This window comes from Scomber japonicus, chromosome 21, assembly GCF_027409825.1.
Source record: "Scomber japonicus isolate fScoJap1 chromosome 21, fScoJap1.pri, whole genome shotgun sequence".
In the NCBI taxonomy this organism is placed as follows: Eukaryota; Metazoa; Chordata; class Actinopteri; order Scombriformes; family Scombridae; genus Scomber; species Scomber japonicus.
The window spans coordinates 3,755,161-3,765,457 of NC_070598.1; positions in this window are offsets into that span (position 1 = coordinate 3,755,161).

The following is a 10,297-nucleotide window of genomic DNA, read 5'->3' on the forward strand; positions in this document are numbered from 1 at the left end:
AGTCTCCTCAGGTTCAAGCAGTCATAAGGACGAAGCTAATGGCAAATGAATTCAGGGCAATTAGCTAAAGATGTTTCAGTTCTCTGCTTCCCTGTTAGATTGTATCGTACGACAATGATCAATACTCCTGAACGTTTCTGCAATTATGAATATATTTAGCCATGTTGGTCTGCAGTAACAATCTACAGCTGATCATCAATCATTTAGTTAATTGACAAGCAACAGTTTTGATAATCCAATCCAACTTTATTTGTTAAGCACTTTAAAACAACCACAAAGGACCAAAGTGCTGTACAGAAGAAGAAATAAAAGACATGAGGCATAAAATAATAATAAGACATAAAACATGAAAAATAACAGCCATACAATACAAACAATCAAATCAAATAAATACACATCTTACAAGGTATCAAAGGTCAAGGAGAAGAGATCGGTCGATTGTCAATCAAGAAAAACCTCAAAATCCAAGTATTTGTATTATAATTGCGATTAAATATATTTTGGGATTTAAATGGTTGGTCAGACAAAACAAGTAGACTAGCTCCTTCTCACAGGCCTTTTCCACAATTGTATAAATAACAATTAATTCCAAAAATTGAATTGATTGATTATTACTCAACAATAAAAAATTATTGGTTGCAGCCTTTAAACAACTATCAAGTTGCTCCCGTTGCTGCTATGAATGTGAATGAATGGTTAACTTCCTCCTGATGAGCAGGTTGGCACCCTGCGTGGTAGCTCCTGCCATCAGTGTATGAATGTGTGTGAAAGGGTGAATGACGTGTAATGTAAAGCGCTTTGAGTGGTCGTAAATACTAGAAAGGCGCTATATAAGTACAGTCCATTTACCTTGATCCTTCAGAAGGAACGACAACTTCAAGACCTAGTATGCAACATATGGACGTATTTAAGACTTTTTAAGGCCTAAAATTGAGATGATCAGATGTTAGACTTTTTAAGACCCAGCAGAAACCCTGTATTTATGGGTCTGAGTGAAAAGTCTCAAGAACTGTTAGACGGATTAAAGTACAATTTGATATGAGCAGTCATGTCCTCCCTCTTTATGAATTTCAATAACTTTGGCAGTCCTCTGATTTTTATCACCATTATCAGGGTCACAATTTTAATTAATGGCATGGCTTTAGACTCTCTTTTCATCTGAGCCTTTTCATATTTATTGTGTAGCTTCATGGCCACACTAATATAAAGTAAAAAATGACAAAACAAAGCACAGATGAGGTTTAAGAACATTTGCTTTTAGCTGTCCTGTCCTTCAACAGCCCATCATACCACAGTATAAATAATATTTGAGGCCCTCCACTGTCTTAATGGTTTAAATCTTCCTCTCAGGAGAGTCCAGATGTAACTGTCAGTCTCTGCTCCTTCATGCGTCTCGTCCGAAGCGTCTCAGCTGATTATTTAGCCCTCTGTTGACTTTTCATTGCGTCCACATCCTCCTCCCCCCCGCTAACCTGCCAACACGGCCGACTAAACCAGCCTGTCGCATCGTTTGGGCTTCCAGCTGACCGAGACGTGGCTCTGCTCTAGGACTCGGCTCTCCTCAGATAAACACAGGAACAATGCCAACAGAGAAAAGAAAAATATAAAACCCTTTGAGATGCTGTGTAAGGATTAAACACAATAGCGAAAAATAATGTCATAATGTCGTTTTCTTTGCCAAGTCCTCTCAAAAGTAGAGCTCCTGGGTTGCCAAATTGAAGACAGACTGACTGACTGTGAAAGATAGAATAAATAAACCCATTTTTGTTCGCTTATGGACAAAAGGAGGTCTGTTGTGATGTTTCAAAACAACGAATTATCCATCCTTTTGTTCCTTTTTAAAAAATTACCAGTTTCCAGAGAGTGCACATAACGACCACGCTGACTCGTAGAAGCGCACGTTCACAGTGACTGCCCACACACATTGGACAGGTTTGATTACCACCCGGTTATTCTGTGTGCTGGAAATCAATGAGGCAGGGAGCCAAGGGAGAGGCCGGTTGGCTGACGAGCTCGGCGGTGGCTATAGCTGCTAATTAAAGTCAGGGAGCCCGGGGAAAGGTTGTCAGGGGGCATAGAAGAAGAAATCTGCACGCTGGCGAATAGATCTGGGCTGGACCTGCTATAAATCTGTGTGAGATAAGCTTTGAGGTGCAGAATCTACTGTGTTTTGTTTAATTATCACTTCATTACTTCACCCCTGCTATGATCAGCATGTCTCTGCTGGTGAGCAACGACAATAAAAACCTCTGGGAGTCTTTTATTTTCATCTATGAAAGCACAATCAGTCTTCAAAACCGCTCTCAAAACACCTGATGGGTCAAATTTAACCATTAAGCATGCCTCTGACAATGCACTTTAAAGACAAGCAACATCTTCCAAGGCTCACTGAAGGTCGGATCAATTGTATAGTCATCATTCAACCTCTTCAGTTTGCATTACCATGACTGGAGACAACAATAGGACTCTATATCGGCCTCCATATAGGTCTGCTTCCTCCTCCTATCACGACCATATGTTGTTAACCTTGGTTCAGGCTTCACTCGTAGTGGCAGGAGAAGAGAGAACAGCACACGAATACCTAAACAGGCTACAGAACAATCAACAGAGAGCACAATAAGATTCAGTTCGAAGCCCTGAGCCTTGAATGTACTGTCAAAGCAAAGCATATGTCCCCTCAATAAAAAAAGAAACTCTACTAAAAAATGACCTTATTTAAATCAACACATGGCTGAATGAGATTTTACACTATCAGGTTTTTAAATAAAATGTATTTTCTGTGTGATGGGGGAACATACCAGCACCAAGAGAGTCAACTTTATGGCATATTGCTTGGTCCAAATAATGTAAGGAAGGCATTATATTGATGAATGATGAGTGACCCCTGCTGGTCAACAACAGAACTGCAGCGAAAAATAGAGAAAAGTCACATTTGTGGTTGTTTTTATTCAAAATATCTCAATATTTTAGGCATGTGAATTAATCCTACCAGTGTTACTTTACTTTGTGTGTTTATTTATAATGGGGGGGGGGGGGGGCACATTAATGAACATTAAGAGGGTATAAATGTGTCAGATTTGGACAAAAGGTTGATCTGTTCATCTGTTTCAGTGCTTGACTTTAAAACCCACGTGTAATATATGCAGGTGTCTTTTTTAATTGTTTGTTTGTTTGTTTTGTTTTTTATTTGGTGTTGTTTGTTTTTCAGTAATGCCAGCAGATAGCGCCGTCGACAGGACCCCCGGCACACACCCTCTGCACACCGGCCTCATCCTCGGCATCCTCCTGGTGATGCTCATCATGGTCGCCGGCATTTTGGTCACCGTCTACATCTACCACCACCCCACCTCTGCCGCCAGCCTCTTCCTCATCGAGGTGAGCGGGCGATGATGTCTGGGTGTTTAGAAAAAAGCTCAAACTCCAAAAAATGAAATAGTCAGTAAAGAGAGATCGTTCATGACCTCGGTATCAAAAGAGGTTTAGTCAATAATCCACCACAAGGTTCATTTTGTAGATGTTCTTGAGCTTTTTTTGAGATTGAAAGTTCATTCCTGACTTTGCTAAGAACAGTTTTCAAGTTAATGAACTAACTAACTAAATAAATAAAACTTATAATCTTCACTTTTAAGCTTACATGGTTGAAAAGTCAAGAAAATGAAAGTTTAAATCTTCACATCTACAAATCTATTAAAGCTGAGCAACTAACGAGAAGAAAACCTTCAAATCTGCTGAGATTGAGATTGTTTTGTTTGGCCAAATTGTTCTTTTTTTTTTTTTTTTTTTTAAATAACTTAAAATAATATTTTAACTATTTATGGACAGACAGGTAATTAGCTTATGCTTCACTAAAACAATGTGGACCCTCCTCTCAGTATGTTTGATATACAGAATGATTAATATTATGCAGTCATGTTTCCCCAAATTTGAGATGAGGGCTGCAACTAACAATTTAATTAATTATCATTTAATCTGAGTATTTTATTGATGTTAAATGTAAATAAATTGTGAAAAATGTCCATCGTAAGCTAACAGAGCTCATGATTAATCTTGAACATGACTTATTTTGTCCAAAACCCAAAGAAAATAGTTTGAAAACCCCAAAATACTCTTATTTGGATAACTGGAACCTGTCAATTCTGCTTAAAAATAGCTCGAACTGATAATCTGATTAATTGACGAATCATTGCAGCTCCATTTGAGATATTTTATTTTAAGTTCAAAAACATATTCACTGTTATATAAATGCTCTCAAAGATAAAACTAATCCCTGAAAAATGCAGACAGTCCTGTCTTTGCCAAAACATGGTTCATAAGTCAGGAGTGTTCACAAAAGAAAAATGTAGTTTTAATAAGATACTTTATTCTAAATTTATACAGATGTTCAACAGATGTTAGAGGAAGGTCTAGACCAGGGGTGTCAAACATGCGGCCCGTGGGCCAGAACCGGCCCGCTGAGGAGTCCAATCCGGCCCACTTTCCTTTCTGTGTTCTTTTCCTTCCATCTTTCCATCCACCCTTTCTTCCTTCCATCTGTCTTTCACTCCTTCCTTACATCCATCTGTCCTTCCTCCCTTCATTCCTTCCTTTCTTTCATCTTTCCTTCCTGTCTCCTCTTCCTTCCATCTTTCCTCCAATCCTCACTTTCTTCCTTCCATCTTTTCATCCTGTCTTCTCTTCTTTCCTTCCATCTGTCTTTCACTCCTTCCTTACTTCCATCTGTCCTTCCTCCCTTCCTTCCTTCAATCTTTCCTTCCTTCCTTTCTTTCATCTTTCCTTCCTGTCTCCTCTTCCTTCGGTCTTTCCTTTCTTTCATCTTTCCTTACTGTCTTCTCTCCTCTTCCTTCCATCCTTGCATCTTCCTTCCTTCCATCGTCCCTTTCTTCCTTCCATCTTTTCATCCTGTCTTCTCTTCCTTCCTTCCATCTGTCTTTCACTCCTTCCTTACTTCCATCTGTCCTTCCTCCCTTCAATCTTTCCTTCCTTCCTTTCTTTCATCTTTCCTTACTGTCTTCTCTTCCTTCCATCCTTGCATCTTCCTTCCTTCGATTGTCCCTTTCTTCCTTCCATCTTTTCATCCTGTCTTCTCTTTCTTTCTTTCTTCCTTCCTTCCTTCCTTCCTTTTAATGATCCGGCCCACATGACATCAAATTGGTCTGTATGTGGCCCTTGAATGAATATGAGTTTGACTCCCCTGGTCTAGACGTTCTGCTTTATGTGAACAGTGTTTGTGATGCCGTGTAACAAAAACACGCCGTCAGTCAGGATTGTTTTCTCTGGACGGAGCTCAGTGCATTTTATTCCTCAATTCCTGACTCATACATATGCATCATGATTTTCAAACGTTTCTCAACCTTGGTGCACACACACGCAGTTTGCTAATAAATGATTGTGGATTCCCCCCGAGGACGAGAAGGTGCCGCGTGGAGAGTAATGCACAGCGTATGTGGAGCTGAAACATCCTTTTAAAAAACAAACTGCATCCTCTCTGCTTTTCTCAATGTCACGATTACAAGGTTGTCCTTTTTAAACCTCATCAGGCACCATTTTAGCATAATGTTCAGATAAAACCGGATAATTAATCTCATCCTGTTGTTGAGTTTTTATAGTTAGGATGTTCTTTACGGATAAGGAAAATCAGAGACGATCAAAACCGACAACTTGTGACTTATACTTTTGCTAATTAATTTCCTTAAACAGCTGAGCAATCTAGCTTTTCACAATGATTAACCAAACTGGAGTAAATTGTGTATTAGTTGGGGACTATTTTCAGCTGTGGATTAATACACATTTGGTCCTTTAGTGAGTATTTACAGCCACAGGATGTTGTGGCTGTGTGTGTGTGTGTGTGTGTGTGTGTGTGTGTGTGTGTGAGATTAAATTAAAATAAACTACAGTCTGTGTGTTCATAATAATGGAAAATGTCCCAGTGTGGCTCATTGTTGTGTTTTTAATGGTTTTTTGGGTGATAATGGAATAAGATATATCCGGCTTCTCCGAAGGATCAGCTCATTGTTGGTTTAGTTCTTCTCCTGAGATGTATAATAATAATAATAATAACTTTATTTACAGAGCACTTTTCATGTAAATAGAACAAAGTTAAAGATAGACACAAGCAGCATTACAAGCAGTAATAAATGAAACGTACAAACACATACAGAGATAAAACTCTCAATGAAAGCAGTTATGCAGCAGATTTGTTGACAATAACTCAAATAAAGAATATCAGCGTTCAAGTTTAATGACGAAAACACATCATCTAGGTCTGTGTGTGTGTGTGTGTGTGTGTTTATGTGTGTGTGTGTGTGTGTGTGTTTATGTGTGTGTGAGTGAGAAAGAGACAAAGCTCAGGCCTCACATTTTACCTTGGCTATGTTCAAAATCACTCCCTATCTACTATAGTAAGGTCCAACTGCTGATACCGATATTAAAGAGTTAAAAACTTCCAATTTCGATATGTCAGCTGATAACTTTATACATAAAGAATATACACATAAACATACATTTTTTCCAATGATCCCTTTAATGTAGTTATCAAACACTTGTAATAAAGGCATGACATTTTACATTATGACAAACTTTATTGTATAAAATGACTAAATGAATGCACTGAAACAGTAAACTACAGCGGGAATTTAAACACTATAAATAACAAAAAACAACAACACACATTTAAATTGAATTAAGAAAAAGGATCAAATGTAAATAAAATATCGGCACATATCGGATAACGTATATGCCGATACTGATATATATCTGTGGTTGACAAATTAGTAGTAAAGTAGTGAATACGGGACAGAGATCGGACACAGCACACATTGATGATACACATTGCAACCTTGCATTTACATTGCAAAGTTCCTCCATTGTTATTTCTTCTTCGTGTCTCACTAGAGCTACGTATCAAGTAGTGACAGCAACACTGCCCCCCCATGGTTTCCGGTGGTACTGCTCCGTTTGGTTCGTATCCGTAAGCTTTATGGAAACGTGCAGAAATACGGACGAAACGAACGCAGAGCACGGACAGAAGGCTCCGTATTTAACGTTGAGCATAAATGGGCCTTAAAGCTAACTTCATTAGCTTCGCCCCGTGAGATGTAAGAAGAGGGATCGAATCAGAAGAGTACAGAGCAAAAAACTAACTGGGTGGTCTTATTTCACAGTTTATTCGTGGTCTTTTCTGAACCAAAAAATACAACAGTAAAACTGATGGAAGTATTAACCAAGTTTCCTCTCCACTCCGCAGAGACGCCCGAGCCGGTGGCCCGCTATGAAGTTTCGCCGCGGTTCCGGTCACCCAGCCTACGCCGAGGTGGAGCCGGTGGGCCAGGAGAAGGAGGGCTTCATCGAGTCCGAGCAGTGCTGAGGGAGGAGTGGGACATCCGAATCCCTCCTTCTCCTCCTCTTCCTCCACCTCCTCCTCCTCTTCCCTCCTCCACAGGAAAAAAAACCCTCCTCCAGGATCTGCGGAGTGACTCTTTGAGACCGCCATTTTTTTTGGAGCGCTCGATGCGACACAAGGACGTGAGATTCCCCCCTAAAAAAAACAAACTGTCCAGCTCCTGTTGGCAGGAAGCTGACCTACTGGAGGGAGGAGGGAGGGAGCGGAGAGAGGGAGGGAACAGCATCATCGACTCAGTCAGCATCAGTTAAGAGACTGATGGAGGGGGGAGGAGGGGCGGGGGGGCGGTGAGGGTGAATTATTCAATATATATTTTCAGAAACAATACAGAGTATGTGAACAGAGATTTCCACTTTATTGTTGGTGGGGTTATACAGTATAGGCCTTTGTATTATCCATCAGGTATTTTTTCTTTTTTTTTTCTTTCAGTATGTGTTTTCCACACAGACACGGGAGGGGCGGGAGGGATTTCGGGATTTGGCACATTTATCCATTTAGACCGTCGGTATTGGCTTTTCAGTACCATCGCAGGCTTAATTGACTTTTCCACAGCCGGTCCTGCACGGAGAGACGGGACACGACGCGAGCTGAACTCACCGTGGAAAAAGCTGAGCCGCTCCGAACATTCAAGCGTCGGTGTTTGAATAAAAGTTTGTGACGTTTGGCTGGTTTCATTTTATGAAAATGAAGTGTAAAGATGTTTTTTTTGTTGTTGTTTTCTTTTAATTTTTTCTTGAATGGGTGATGGGCACACTCGTATCCTTCTCATTCTTTTGATTGGTCATTATGTTTTTTAAATTTTTTTTTTTGTCTTTTATTTTGCTTTTTTCATTATTGCTGTGCCATTTTGTCTCTGACTAGAGTTTGCACAATTTTTTCCATGCACAATAATTTTTTTTTTTTTTTTTTTTTTGATTTGACATGTGGTACTAATGCAAAATTATTACAAGACAGGCGCTTGTGAGTGTGTATGCTGAATATATTTTCTAAAGTGTAAGTGATTCTTGAGTGTGTGTGTGTGTGTGTAAGTGTGTGTGTGTGTGTGTGAATGCAAAAAGAGAGCAGTTTACAGTAGTGATTGGATATCCACCTGCTTTATGGGTGCATATGTTTGAGCTGGCTCTGCACAGTTGATTCTTACTGATTTAATCTGAGGTGTCTGGACACAGTTTGGTGTGAGCCAGAAAACACACTGGTCTGGTTTTGTTTCCTTTTAAATTTTCTTTTTTTTTTTCCTTTTTTTTTTTACAGTGTGGTTTCCTTTTTCCAGTATGTTATGCCAGCGTAACCATTGGCTTGTCCGTGTCTATGTTTAACAGTTATGATTGGCTCATCTGTGTCGACACATTCATGTATATACCTAGGCCAAAACATTTGCAGATTCAGGTAACTCATGGCAAACATTTGTAGTATAGCAGTATAGTACAGATAAAAGAGAAAAAACAAAAAAAAAAACTTTTTTATTTTTTATGAGTGGCCTTTCTTTCTCTACTTTTTTACTTAAATGTGAATACTGTTCCAATCATTGCTGTCACCGATCAATACAAACACCAACACAAAACCACACTCGGCTTCTGACTGAACAAACTCAAGCAAAACTCACTTCTGCTGACAAAAAGACAAAATCATGTTTTTACACCAATGATACATAGATAGATTCATCAACAACACACTATTAGTTATCTTTCCTGGACTTCTACTGAAAAAAAAATTAAAATGTGCAATATGACACAGACGTTCAGTTTTATAACACTGAAAAAAAAATGCATTAAAAAATAACAATCATCTGGATTTTCTTTTTTTTTTTTTTTCCTTCTTGGGATTCACACATATTGTCGCCATCACATCAAGACCAAAGACTAATCAGCGTCTGAGTGAGCTTATACTTTTAAAAATATTTACCTCACAACCCCACAGCCTCCGCACCTCACTACTCGGCAGCCACGACACCATCCGCAACAAATTAGTAGAAGCTAACCGACCGTTCTCTAAACTCCGTTAGCTTAGCGCGGCGAGCCTGTCAAACTTTGGATTTAGCACGTTAAAGCATAGCGACACTTGACATTTTTAAGAGTTAATTTCGTGGTCTTGTCTAAACCAAAAATACAACAGTAAACCTTTTAAGAAGAAGATGAAGAGTTAGCCAAGTTTTACCTCCAAGTAGCACATTGCTGACTAAAGCTAACAGCATTAGCTTCGCCCCGTGAGATGTAAGAGGAGACATCAAATCTGAATGGCTCATTAAATCAGAAGAGTATAAAGCAAGCCCACACCAAAACACTGACTGGGTGGTCTTATTTCACAGTTTGTGTGTCAAACTTTGGATTTCACACAGTATTAGTAGTATAAGAGTTTATTCATGGTCTTTTCTGAACCAAAAAATACAACAGTAAACCTGTAAAAATGATGGAAATATTAACCAAGTTTTATTTTAAAGGAGCTAACTTCAAGCTAACTTCAGTAGCTTGTGTGGTTAGAGGTTTTACTCTTTGCTTAGCCTAGTTTCACCCTATAAAACATAAGAAGGCGCATCAAAATCTGAATGGCTCATTGAATCAGTAGAGTACAGATCCTGCCAACTCACACTAAACTGACTGGGTGGTCTTATTTCACAGTTTGTGTGTTAGTCGGCAAATGCATATGCACAAGTACTGAAAAAACTGTTTAAAACAAGCCCCATTCACTACTACACTAACACTGTGTGTGGGCATTGGTGGAAGTACCAATACCACCAAGTAAAAGTACTGCATGAAAAATCCCAGGCACATAAGTATTGGCTGCAAAATGTAGTTTAACTATTACAGTAAAAGTACTGCAGTATTATGAGTGATGTAGTATGCAGTATTACAGTAAAAGTACTGCAGTATTATGAGTGATGTAGTATGCAGTATTACAGTA